The sequence below is a fragment of the Bufo gargarizans genome, chromosome 2, assembly GCF_014858855.1.
Source record: "Bufo gargarizans isolate SCDJY-AF-19 chromosome 2, ASM1485885v1, whole genome shotgun sequence".
In the NCBI taxonomy this organism is placed as follows: domain Eukaryota; kingdom Metazoa; phylum Chordata; class Amphibia; order Anura; family Bufonidae; genus Bufo; species Bufo gargarizans.
Window position 1 is genome coordinate 409,469,816 of NC_058081.1, and position 12,374 is coordinate 409,482,189.

At 45.9% G+C, this 12,374-nt stretch overlaps 1 pseudogene; it reads left to right on the plus strand.

The window, feature by feature from the left end:
- The first annotated feature begins 1,567 nt into the window (after window positions 1-1,567).
- Window positions 1,568-12,374, plus strand: part of LOC122925947 — a 103,439-nt pseudogene continuing 92,632 nt past the window's right edge.

The window sequence follows — 12,374 nt, forward strand, 5'->3', positions numbered from 1 at the left end:
TAACCCTGGTCCGAAATCATTTGGTGCCTAAGCATACCCTCATCGGAGACTGTGTAGCTGCACGGGTGGCAGGGGGAGCAATTTACAAAGTTCCCACTGCCAAGGTGCATTTGAATTGGGGGGCAGGGCATGGAAACGTGGAGGTGGGAATTATGCATATTTGCCCGCTGATATTATTTTGGGCAACGACTTGGGGGAGCTCACCTCTGCTTTTGTCCCTCAACCAACTATCCAAGAGGCCTACCCGGTTGTTACCCGGCAGCAAGCACGCACCACAGCTTCATCCGATCACTCTGAGACTCAGGTAAACAATATGCCACACGCCCCTCCTATTCTCCTCTGGGATGCCCCCCTGGAATTTGGCAGTGAGGAGGCCCTAGATCCCTCCCTGCAGGTATCTAAAGATAGGATAAACAAGGACCAAGGAGGGTTGGAGGGAGAGAGATATGCTTGGGACAAAGGTCTCATATACCGCTATGCAGAGAAGGTAGTATCAGGGTCCATACCCGTGACCACTCAGCAGTTAGTGGTACCCCGAAAGTATAGACAAGAGTTGTTGCGCATCGCGCACAATATACCAATTTCAGGACATTTAGGAATCAGCCAAACGAAACATCGTCTGACGCAGAACGTCTTCTGGCCAGGTATCTCAAAGGATATTAGACAATACTGTCAAATGTGCAATACCTGCCAGAGGGTAGGGCAGAGAGGGGATTGCTATAAAGCCAAACTCAGATCCCTGCCCATAATTTAAGAACCCTTCAGTCGAGTCAAGTAATAGGACCCCTAGCGAAACCCAGTCCCTCCGGCAAGAAATACATCTTGACCGTAGTGGACTACGCCACTAGATACCCAGAGACAGGGCGTTGACCAATGTACATGCAGAGACTATAGCCAATGCCCTTATGCAAATATTCTCCCGTATGGGATTTCCCCGGGAGAATATATCGGATAGGGGCACCCAGTTCACTGCAGAGGTCACCCACCAACTCTGGAAAGTGTGTGGGGTGAAACCGATCTTAAACTCCGCCTACCACCCCCAGCCCAACGGGCTCTTTGAACGGTTAAACGGAACACTTAAACAGTTGATCCGCCCGTTAATAGACACTCAAAAAGACTGGGAACAGTTTTTGCCCCACTTGCTCTTTGCCTATAGGGAAGTACTCCAAGAATCCACGGGATTCTCCCTTTTTGAATTATTGTTCGGGAGGAGAGTGAGGGGTCCCTTAGACCTTATCAGAGAACACTGGGAGGGAGGGGTAACTACGAATGGTACCCCTATTGTCCCATACATGCGGGAGTTTAGGGAACGCTTGGAGGCTCTGACCCAGACGGTACGTACTAACCTCCAAGCGGCCCAACAACGACAGCGCAGATGGTATGATAAGGGGGCCAGGGACCGCAGCTTTCAGGTCGGCAGAAGGTGTTAATCCTACAGCCAGTCCCTAATGACAAGCTGCAGGCCTCCGGGCAGGGCCCATACAAGGGGGTGGAGCAAATCTGCGATACCACCTATGTGATCGTCCAGTGCGCTGGAGCAGGGGGCAGACGCATGCTCCACGTGAACATGCTGAAGCCCATAGAGGAGGTGACCGCTATTTGCGCCTCTGCCGCAGAGGACTTTGACAATTTACCTCTCCCAGACCTCCTAGAGAAAGAGGGCCAGAAAGAGGACCTGGAAGAGGTTCAGTTATGTGAACGGCTGAGTCCCCAGGAAAGGGCGCAGGCTCATAGTCTAATAAGGGAAAAAGGAACCACTTTTTCTAATCTCCCCAGGTACACCCCGTTAGCCACCCACAGAGTAGAAACACCAGGGCAGACCCCTCTCCGCCAACCTCCTTACCGCATACCTGAATCCGTAAAGGATAATATGAGCAAGGAAATTGAAGAAATGCTACAACTAGGAGTCATAGAGCACTCTGAAAGCCCTTGGGCCTCCCCAGTAGTCCGGGTGCCGAAGCGGAATGGGACTACCCGCTTCTGCGTAGACTACCGGAGGCTTAATGATAAGACCGTATCCGATGCCTACCCTATGCCCCGGATAGACGAGCTCCTGGACAAAATGGCCAGGGGCCAATACCTCACCACAATAGATCTTTGTAAGGGGTATTTGCAGATTCCCCTAGGTGAAGAGGGCATCCCTAAGTTGGCGTTTGTCACCCCGTTTGGCCTGTACCAGTTTAAGGTCATGCAATTCGGGATGAAAAACGCTCCGGCTACTTTTCAGAGGATGGTGGATCGGCTATTTGATGGGTTCCAGGAGTACGCTTGCGCCTATCTAGATGATATAGCGATCTTTAGCCACTCCTGGACTGAACACCTGACCCACATAGGAGCCGTACTAGACCGTATTAGGGAGGCAGGATTAACTCTGAAACCCAGTAAGTGCCATATAGGGATGGCAGAAGTCCAATACCTAGGACACCGGGTAGGGAGCAGCCAACAAAAACCCGAACCGGCTAAGGTAGAGGCTGTAGCCAAATGGCCAACCCCTCGTACCAAAACTCAAGTACTGGCATTCCTAGGTACCGCAGGATACTACCGTAAATTTGTACCCAACTACAGTACTCTGGCCAAACCGCTCACCGATTTGACCCACAAGAATCTTCCTAAGATAGTAGTCTGGACCCGAGAGTGTGAGCAGGCATTCCAGCAACTAAAAACGGCTCTTGTGAATGCACCTGTACTTGCCGCCACTGATCCAACTAAACGCTTTCTCGTCCACACAGACGCTTCTATGTTTGGATTGGGGGCAGTACTGAGCCAAGTCGGAGAAGATGGCGACGAGCATCCAGTGGCTTACTTAAGCAGAAAACTTTTACCCCGGGAAGTAAGCTATGCCGCCATAGAAAAAGAATGCCTGGCTGTGGTGTGGGCCCTTAAAAAGCTGCAGCCCTATTTGTATGGACAACCCTTTTCCTTATTCACAGATCACAACCCGCTGGTGTGGCTGAACAGGGTGTCAGAAGACAATGCCCGGCTGCTGCGCTGGAGTTTGGCGCTGCAGCCTTTTGACTTTACCATCCGCTACCGTCCTAGGAAGCAAAATGGCAATGCTGACGGGTTATCCAGACAAACTGAACTTAAAAAAAAAAGTGATCTGTGAGCGCTCCTCCGGACATCCCCAAGCCAATCCGTTGGGATCAGACTGTGTATGCCGGCTTGGTTCTGGGGGAGCATTGTGGCAAACATCGCCACTTATCGAATGTCTTTCTTGTCTGTACCTCTTCCCCTCCCCCCTCAATCTCCCATCAGCCCTTGCTATTGTCTGACCCCACTTTTCCTTGTGCCATAGTAATCTATGTATTGTATGTAAATGAGGCTGTTGAAGGTTTGAAACCAGGTGCGCATGCCTAGTAGAGTCAGTTGGCTCCCAAACTGTGTGTCGTCCAGTCACTGGGGAAATTGTCTCTTGAATATTGACCTGTTTCTTCAGCTACAAGGGGATTTAAGTGAAGATACTGAGGGTATACCTTGAAGCTCCGCAACAGGGGCACATATGCAAACTGTTGTAATTCCTACGCTGTTCACCTGATTTGGATGCAAATACCCTCAAATTAAAGCTGACAGTCTGCAGTTAAAGCACATCTTGTTAGTTTCATTTCAAATCCATTGTGGTGGTGTATAGAGCCAAAAATTTTAAAATTGTGTCGATGTCCCAATATTTATGGACCTGACTGTATGTCTTAAATATTTTTAAAAATACATTAATCTTAAATGCAGCACTAGATCAGGGGAAGAAAGGTATGTTTTTAATCAGCAGGATCATTCCTACCATATCTGTCATATAAACCATCAATAATGTGGACAGGTCTTCTGTGATAACAAGGAGCCATGATGGTAGAAGCCAATTGTTCCATTACTTTTGGTTCCTTAACAAGTGGGAGGCACGTATGCAAACTGTTGTAATTCCTACACCGTTCACCTGATTTGGATGTTAATACCATCAAATTAAAGCTGACAGTCTGCAGTTAAAGCACATCTTGTTACATTATTAAAAATGAAGTTCAAGATAGGATTAAGTGTGAGGTGGAGGGAATTAACCTAATAGCCCAACATACAATACCTTGTTCTTTTGAATGATGCATTAGAGATAAAATGCTTTTACCAAATACATATCATTTGTGGCAATCAGCTTAAATGGTGACTTCAGATATAGTTCAAACAATAGTCTTTTTAAGTTCCCCAAAACGGATTCAACAAATACTGGCTTCAGCATGTAAACACACAAAAAACACAGTCCATGTGAAGTGGTCTGACTCTTAGTCCTCTGTAGTTTCCACCACCAGCATGAGGAGAAAGACTTAGTAATAGCAGACTATCTGCTGAAGCAACTCCACACAGCTGTATTCCTAGTCTATCACACTTTGACTGGGAACTAGCGATGGACAAACAATGGGCGGGACGATTCGCGAACGCGCATTCGCGATCGAATGTTCGCGGACCGCGCATTTGCATTGCGCCCATTGACTTTAATAGCAGGCGAACATGAAAAACCTTCAGGTCATATTAAATATGCATCTTAAAGGGAAACTCTCAAAAATGTGCCCAGCTGGAGTCTAGAGTAATGTTATTTCCTATCCGTTTGATGTATACAAATGTGCAGCACTCCACGTTTTTGTATCCTGCAGAGTCCATTACAAAAATGCATACGTTAACGTAATTTTTTTTTCTACCATGGTACTGTATGGTGAATGGACACCGGGGGCGTAGCTATAGGGGGTGCAGAGGTAGCAGTTTCTACCGGGCCCAGGAGCCTGAGGGGGCCCAAAGACCCTTGTGCCACATGAGAAGAGACCTATTTTCTACTGGGAAATACAGGGGACAGTATAATACACTAGAATCTATATAATAAAGATTTTAGCCCTACCCCCGAATAAGGTGGTCATTTATTATATAGAAATACGTCTATGTTAGGTGTATTTCTCACACAGATTGTGGCGCAAAGGTCCTTGGGCAGTGAAAGGGATACAGTTATGGCCATCCAGTTATTGGATACCATCGCCATAAATTGACCGGATAACACCATTGTACAGTGACCGGATAACACCGCCATACCGTAACCGGATAAAAGGGTATAAGAGGGCACAGTACAGGGAATCTCTATGGGCACTGCACAGGGTGTGGTAAGAGGGCACAATGCAAGCTATAAGGGGGCACAGTACGAGGTGGGGGGGCACAGTCACATGACACTGTAACATTAGAAGGTCCTTATGGTGAATGCGGTTCATACGCCACCATAATAAGAGGCAGAGGAGTGAGACATGGGTGTGATTATGTGGCTAGAGAAATTTTTTTTAACTGTCAGCCAGTACAGGCCGCAAAAATTAGGCAATAGGCATTCACCTGACAGCAAAGAACTTTGGATTCTGTGGCTGGAGGTACATTAGGTGATCACAGGATAAATATATAACTCTCGGCCAGTACAGGCCCCAATAATTAGGCAATAGGCATTCACCTGACAACAAAGAACTTTGGATTTTGTCGCTGGAGGCAGATTAGACGTTCACAGGATAAATATGTAACTGTTGGCCAGTACAGGCCCCACCCCAAAAATTTGTCATTCACCTGGCATAAAAGTCTTTTTATGCCGCTGTATATACATAAGACAAGAACCATTCTTTGTTCTGGGTGGTGGCGGATATGTGTGGGCTGAGGAAATTAAATGACACATGGTCATCACAGGTGTTGAATTTCTCAGAGATCCATGCCACATTCATTTTTTAAAATGTGAGGTAGTCCACACTGTCGTGAGCTAGGCGAGTGCGCTTATCGGTCACGATCCCCCCTGCTGCACTGAACATCCTTTCGGACAGGACATTCGACGAGGGGCAAGCAAAGAGTTTCATGGAAAATTTTGCCAGCTCTGGCCTGCACACCCAGTAGTCCAGGGGTTTCTCACTTCTCAGAGCATCCACATCGGCCGTTAACCCGATGTAGTCGGACACCTGTCAGTCTAGGCGTTCCCTGAGGCTGTATCCAGATGGCGGCTGTCGATAGGTTGGCTGCAAGAATGATGTCATATTAAGTGACCAACACATCTTTAAAACCGCCCTCTTTTTGCCCGTGCCTGTTTCGCTGTGGGTGGAAATACCTCTGCCAGTGCCCGCAACAGCAGAATGCAGCATCTCTTGCAGCAAGGCCTGGTAATGCTGCATTCTGACAGCTCTCTGTTATGCTGGCAACATGTCTGCCATTTTTTGTTTGTATCGGGGGTCTAAGTCCCTTGCCACCCAGTACAGGTCCTTGCCCTTTATGCTTTTTATACGGGGGTCCCTCTTCAAACACTGGAGCATGAAGGCCCCCATTTGCAATAAATTGGAAGCGGCGGAGCGCCCTGGCTCCTGCTCATCTCCCAGGAGAATGTCGTCGTTGGTCTCCTCCCCCAGCGACGGACAACACCAGGGATCCCTGAAAAGTTTAAAGCCTGCTCTTCTTGCTCCTCCTCCTCCCCCAGCCACCATCCTCCTCTGACTCCTCTTCAGACTCCTGCTGACTTGTCTCAGATGGAGTAGCCCCCCCTGGGAATTTATTCAGCATTGTGACTTCCTCATCTTCCTGCTCCTGCTCCTCGACGGCTTGATCAATGACACAATGCAATGCACGCTCCAGAAAGAAGGCATTAGGTACGATGTCACTGATGGCGCCCTGGCTGCAACTGACCAGTTTGGTGATCTCATCAAATGGCCGCAGAAGTCTGCATGCGCGGCGCATGAGCAGCCACTGGCGCGGCGAAAAAAACAAGCTCCTACAACTTGTCCTGCCGCAGAGTACATACAAGAAGTCATTAACAGCACATTTCTGCTGGAGCAGCCTATCAAGCATATACAAGGTGGAGTTCCAGCGTGTCGGGCAGTCACAAATCAGATGTCTGACGGACAAGTGGTGTCGCCGCTGAATGTCAGCAAGGCGAGCCATGGCCGTGTAAGATCTTCTAAAATGGCCAGAGATTTTCCTGGACTGCTGCAAGACGTCCTGGACCCTGGGGTATTTGGCAATGAATGGCTGCACGACTAAGTTCAGGACATGTGCCATGCACGGCACTTGTCATTTTACCCTGTTTCAGCGTGCTCAGCAGATTGGCACCATTGTCGCATACCACTTTACCAACTGTAAAATTGAGCGGGGTTAGCCGGTGACTGCAAAGCTGAAAGGAGTGCAGGATTGGTGTGGCTCTTGGCTTCCAAGCACAACAGCCACAGCACAGCATGCCAACGTCTCACCTGGCACATCGAATGGGTTCTGGTGAGCTTTGGGGGTGCAGTGGAAGAGGCGGTAGCAGTGGAAAAGGAGGAGTCAGCCGAGGAGGAGACAGAAGATGGAGTAGGAGAAGGAGAAGAGGCAGGCCTGCATGCAATCCGTGGCGGTAACACCAAATCCACACACAAATGCTTGACGGCCGTCAGAAGGTTCATCCAGTGGGCAGTAAAGCATATGTACCTTCCCTGCCAGTGTTTGCTAGACCATGTGTCTGTGGTAAGATGTATCTTGGGACTGATACTGTGTGCCAACTTGCCGCTGAATGTGGCCATATAGTTCGGAGATGCCCTTCTGGGAGAAATTTCCTTCCGTGGACCTTCCATCGCAGTGTGCCAATGGCCATACATTTTCTAAAGGCCTCCTTGTTAGGAAATATTCTTTATGTTCCCCCTTATGTGTACCCTGGTACAAGACTTCAGTATTCAGCTTGTTTTGTTTCCCAAATCTGACGTCAGAGAGAGTGAGAATGACAAGACACTTTTGTGTGGTTCAAAATCACTCTGAGTTTTATTATTGATCTCATAGACATATATAGTAGAATATGACATGATGTTTAAGTTAACCAGTAACTGGCGTCTTAGCCGGCTACACCTTTAAGTTATCTTATCGTTTATTAGAGTCCAAGGCTATATGTGACATGTGAGCAAAACCTCTTAGTGGCAGCTTTTCAAGAACTTTGACCGCTACGTGTTCATGTGTTCGTGTATTAATGTATAGATCATGATGAAATATAAGCTTATATAAAAAATAGGCTTTGGACTGTAATAGAACCCTTCAATCCTCTCTTTAAAACCCATTTACATATATAATGTGGGTTTTTCATTTTGTTCCTTTCTTGTTTTTCCTTTCAAAATATTTCTGTAAATATTGCTGGTAATCCTCTGGAGACCCAGGGTTTTCGTGAGGTATCTGAATATATGCAGCTTGTGGTGTATCTGGGACTCGCCTAAATCTCGTAAATGTATTAATTAATGACAGTATACATTGGATACAGCAACATATCATGATCAAGGAGGCAATTATAATTATAATACTAACAAATAATTTTCTTAACCAACTCAAATCCGGCATCCAGCTCAATAATCAGTCCCACCAGGAGGATGAATCAACATCCGTCTTAATATTATTGGCTATGTCATGTAACGATTGAATATGGGATTGGATTGATCTGAAATGGTCAGATAAATTAAAACAACACCTCCCTGCGAACGCTGAGCATCCTACACCATGTTGGAGCAATAAATAGTCAATAGTTGCCCTATTCTGCAAGATAGATTTTTCATATGATTGTATATCCAGCAGCATATCTTTCAGAACTGCACTAGTGACATCTATCTGTTTTACCATAAAACAGGCAAGTTTTGATATTGTCCTGTGGTTATATATGGCCAACCCTGGTACCCCTATCAAAGATACCCCTTAACTCATGTATTCTGCTCTAGAGAGGAGATTCACATTGTAGTCACAATTTTCTGGTAACTGTAGGGAAGTGTCTCTCGTGTGTCGTGTCTGCATTGCTGGGAATAGTGGTAACATTGCTAATGTCAACCTAGCTATTGTACAGGGTCCCTCTGTAATATTGGCCGGTATGTATGTGTGACTAGTATTTCCACAGGCCAATACCCATCCTGTTGGTAGAGGTACATGTTTATCTAGGGATGGTACTATTTTTGTGATATTATATTGCATATTCTTTTCTGATACTATCTTTTTACAGTTACCTAGATCTCTATCACAAATATTTGGCTTACTCTTGTTCTGCATTTTTGCTTGTATGCATGGAGGCAATAATGTCTCATCACATTATAACATATTTCTGCCGCTGTAACAAGACCTGTGATTATTTCTATCATATTACTTTGTAGAGTCTTATATGTAGGACAGTCATAACGAGCATGATAAGGATTTATATATCCATATTTAACATCATGATCCTGTAAATCTGTGTAATTCGCTTGGGAACGTTGGAACCCCGTTCATACATCTACTGGGATGGGGACTGCAATTATCAAGGCACTACATTTCAGCCATCTCGAGGAATTTCCTGACTGCGTCATCTTGTTGGGGGTCAAGGCTGTCTGCCTTCGTTAGTACCCCTTCTGTATCTTCTTCGAGGTCAAGGCTGTCTGCCTCCGTTAGTACTTCTGGGCCTCGTTGGAGGTCAGGGCTGACTGCCCCCGTTAGTACCTCTCGTCCTTCTTCAAGGCCAGGGCTGTCTGCCTCCGTTTCCTGCCTCCTCTCTTTCTCTCACAAGGTTCACTCGGGTGGTGTGGATCCAAATTGGAGATTGTTCAGTCAGCAAAGCCATTCTGGTTACTGCAACCACGGTAGTAGGTGGGCCATATGCGAAATCACCTTGAGCTCTTCCTTTCTTCAGTGTTTCGACCACCACCTCATCCCCCACCCTGTATGGGTGGGTGGGTTCCTGTGGAAAAGAGGGAGACTTACAAGCAACTTTTTTTCTCAGTGTTGTTAAGTACCTGTATCAATCTGGTGACATAGTCTTCCCAAATCTGGTCTATGTCGCCTTCCTGTACCACTAGGGGGTGACTTGCCCAAGGAGTTGGAAAGGGCCTACCCATTAGGATTTCAATGCTGTTATGTCCTACTCCATGGAAATGTGCTATTAAGATGGAAGCACTGTGTTGGGGGAATGCATAACTCCCCCTCTTTGCAGACTAATTCTAATTCTATCTTAGGATTTTTCTGCAATACTGGATAACACCAGTCTTGCTGTTCCTGTTCACTGGCATACCACTGAAGATCAGCAAGTATTTGCAACATCTCAGGGGTTGGAGTTGCCAGACATGGCCTCTCCCAATGGTTACACAAACCTGTGGGGTTGCATTTGGCCACTCATTTCGCCACCCTATCTGCCAGCGCATTGCCCTGTGAGACATGATCCTTACCATCTGCTGCCGTGAATCCTCTCCTCTGCCAATTCATACCATGGTCCCACACTACCCCATGTGCGCACCTACTCTCAGTATAGATGGTTACAGGTCTATCAGTATGTAGAATACATGCTCTAGTGAGTGCAATGAGCTCAGCTGCTTGCTGTGTTGAGTGTGGATGTCCTTGAGTAGGCCTACAACATCATGAGTGGTGTGCAAAATGGTGTAATGTCACATTGTGAAAGGAGTTGCCAACTCTACCATCATAGCACAGGCTGCAAGAGAACACAGACATGCCGGCATCCCTTGAGCAGGGGTGGGCATTACCTTTGAGAAAAAATACACAAGGACGCAACTTGCCTCCGTTTTCTTGTGTCAGTACACCTGCCATGGTTTTACAATTTTGGCGTGCAAACATGTGGAAGGGCATATTATAGTCAGGGAGGTCCAGCCCTGGACTCGACATGAGTAAACATTTCAAATAATCAAATGCATTGTACATTTCAGAAGACCATTTAATCAAATCTGGATTTTCTTCCAGAGTGGCTTGCCTCAAAACATTGTCATAACAGGAGCAATCAGGAATCCATTGTCTACAGTAGTTTATCATACCAAGGAAAGATAACATTTCTTTCTTGGTGTGCGGGGCGACCAAACCCGCATTAGACTGGACTCTTTCTGCGCTGATTCTCCTTACACCTTTTGTGAGGACAAAGCCCAAGTATTCAACCTGCATTTTACACCATTGCATTTTCTCAAGTGTCACTTTGTGACCACATCCTGACAATCATTATAACAGTGATAAACCATCCTGAATGCTGGCCTCCGCTGACATGCTACACAGTAACAAATCATCGACATATTGCAACAGTACAGAACCTTGGGGGGGGGGTACCATGGTTTTAACATGGCTTGGAGGACCATGCTGTACACTACAGGTGAATCAGCATATCCCTGGGGTCTACACCAGGTCAGTTGACGTCCGTCAAAGGAAAAAGCAAAAAGTAGTCTGGTTATCTTATCAACTGGGATAGAAAAGAATGCATCTTTCAGATCTATCACACTGAACCAAACAGCGTCTGCTGGAATGGCAGATAATAATTAAGTGACACCAGGTACAACAGGGGCTATAGGCACAATGATGTTGTTTATGGCCCTTAAATCCTGTACAAAGCGGGTAGTACCATCTGCCTTTGTCACTGGATTCACGGGCGTGCTGTAGGGTGAAATCACCTCTTCCAGGATTCCCTTTTGTAGGAATTCTTTTATCATTGGCCTAAGTCCATCAAGTTTCTCTTTTGACAGCGGGTATTGTTTCTGATATACTGAGATGACACCTGCTTTCACAGTAGCTGTGTAAAGTGTGCAATCTATGAATGCAGGATTAATGTTGTTAAGTTCTGGGTGGCCCCGTATGTTTGCAAGAATCAGTGGCCCCGGTGTAGAGATTGGATGAGATCTGAGTGTACTCTTATGCCCTGATTCTTTGCTGATACCTGCAAGTCAAGCTTAATGAACAAATCTCTCCCTAACAGACTGACTGGGCAATCTAGTATAATGCTAAATACATGATCTGTGATGTATTCCCTGTCCATGGTCTCGAGTGGTAGTGAGTCAGTTTTGAAAGGTTTTATCAAAACCCCATTAATTCACATAGAAGGCTCAGATTCTCTTTCCACCCACTCTTTAGTCACCCCTTTTAGTCGGACGCTGCGGTCATCCTTTTGTCCGTCAGTAGTGTCCCAGCTGCCCATAAGAACAGAGCTCAGATGTTAAGCACAACATTTAACATGTAACACGTAACTGCAAACATTGAAACAAACAGATTTTAATAAAAATAGATTCAACACGAAACAAACAGATTTTACAATACAGACATAAACACACAAAGGGCCCATAAAAACTTTTCATTGACTTCGATAAAAAAAAATGTACAGCTTGATCAATGCTGTTGGCACCAATAAAAACCCAAAACTTCCAAGAAAAATAAAAAATAAAATAAAATTCTCAATGCGCATATTATATGAAAACAAATACCGTATTTCATACATATTTTTCATGTACTCATTTCATAAACCGCTCATAACCTTGCCCTCACACATAAAAACTGAATTGCACACACAGCTCTGCTAAAACATCTCAGTCTTCTTACATTTTTCAACTTTACTTACAATTCAAAGCCACACTCATTCATATACCACTGAATCATGTATCTTTCAA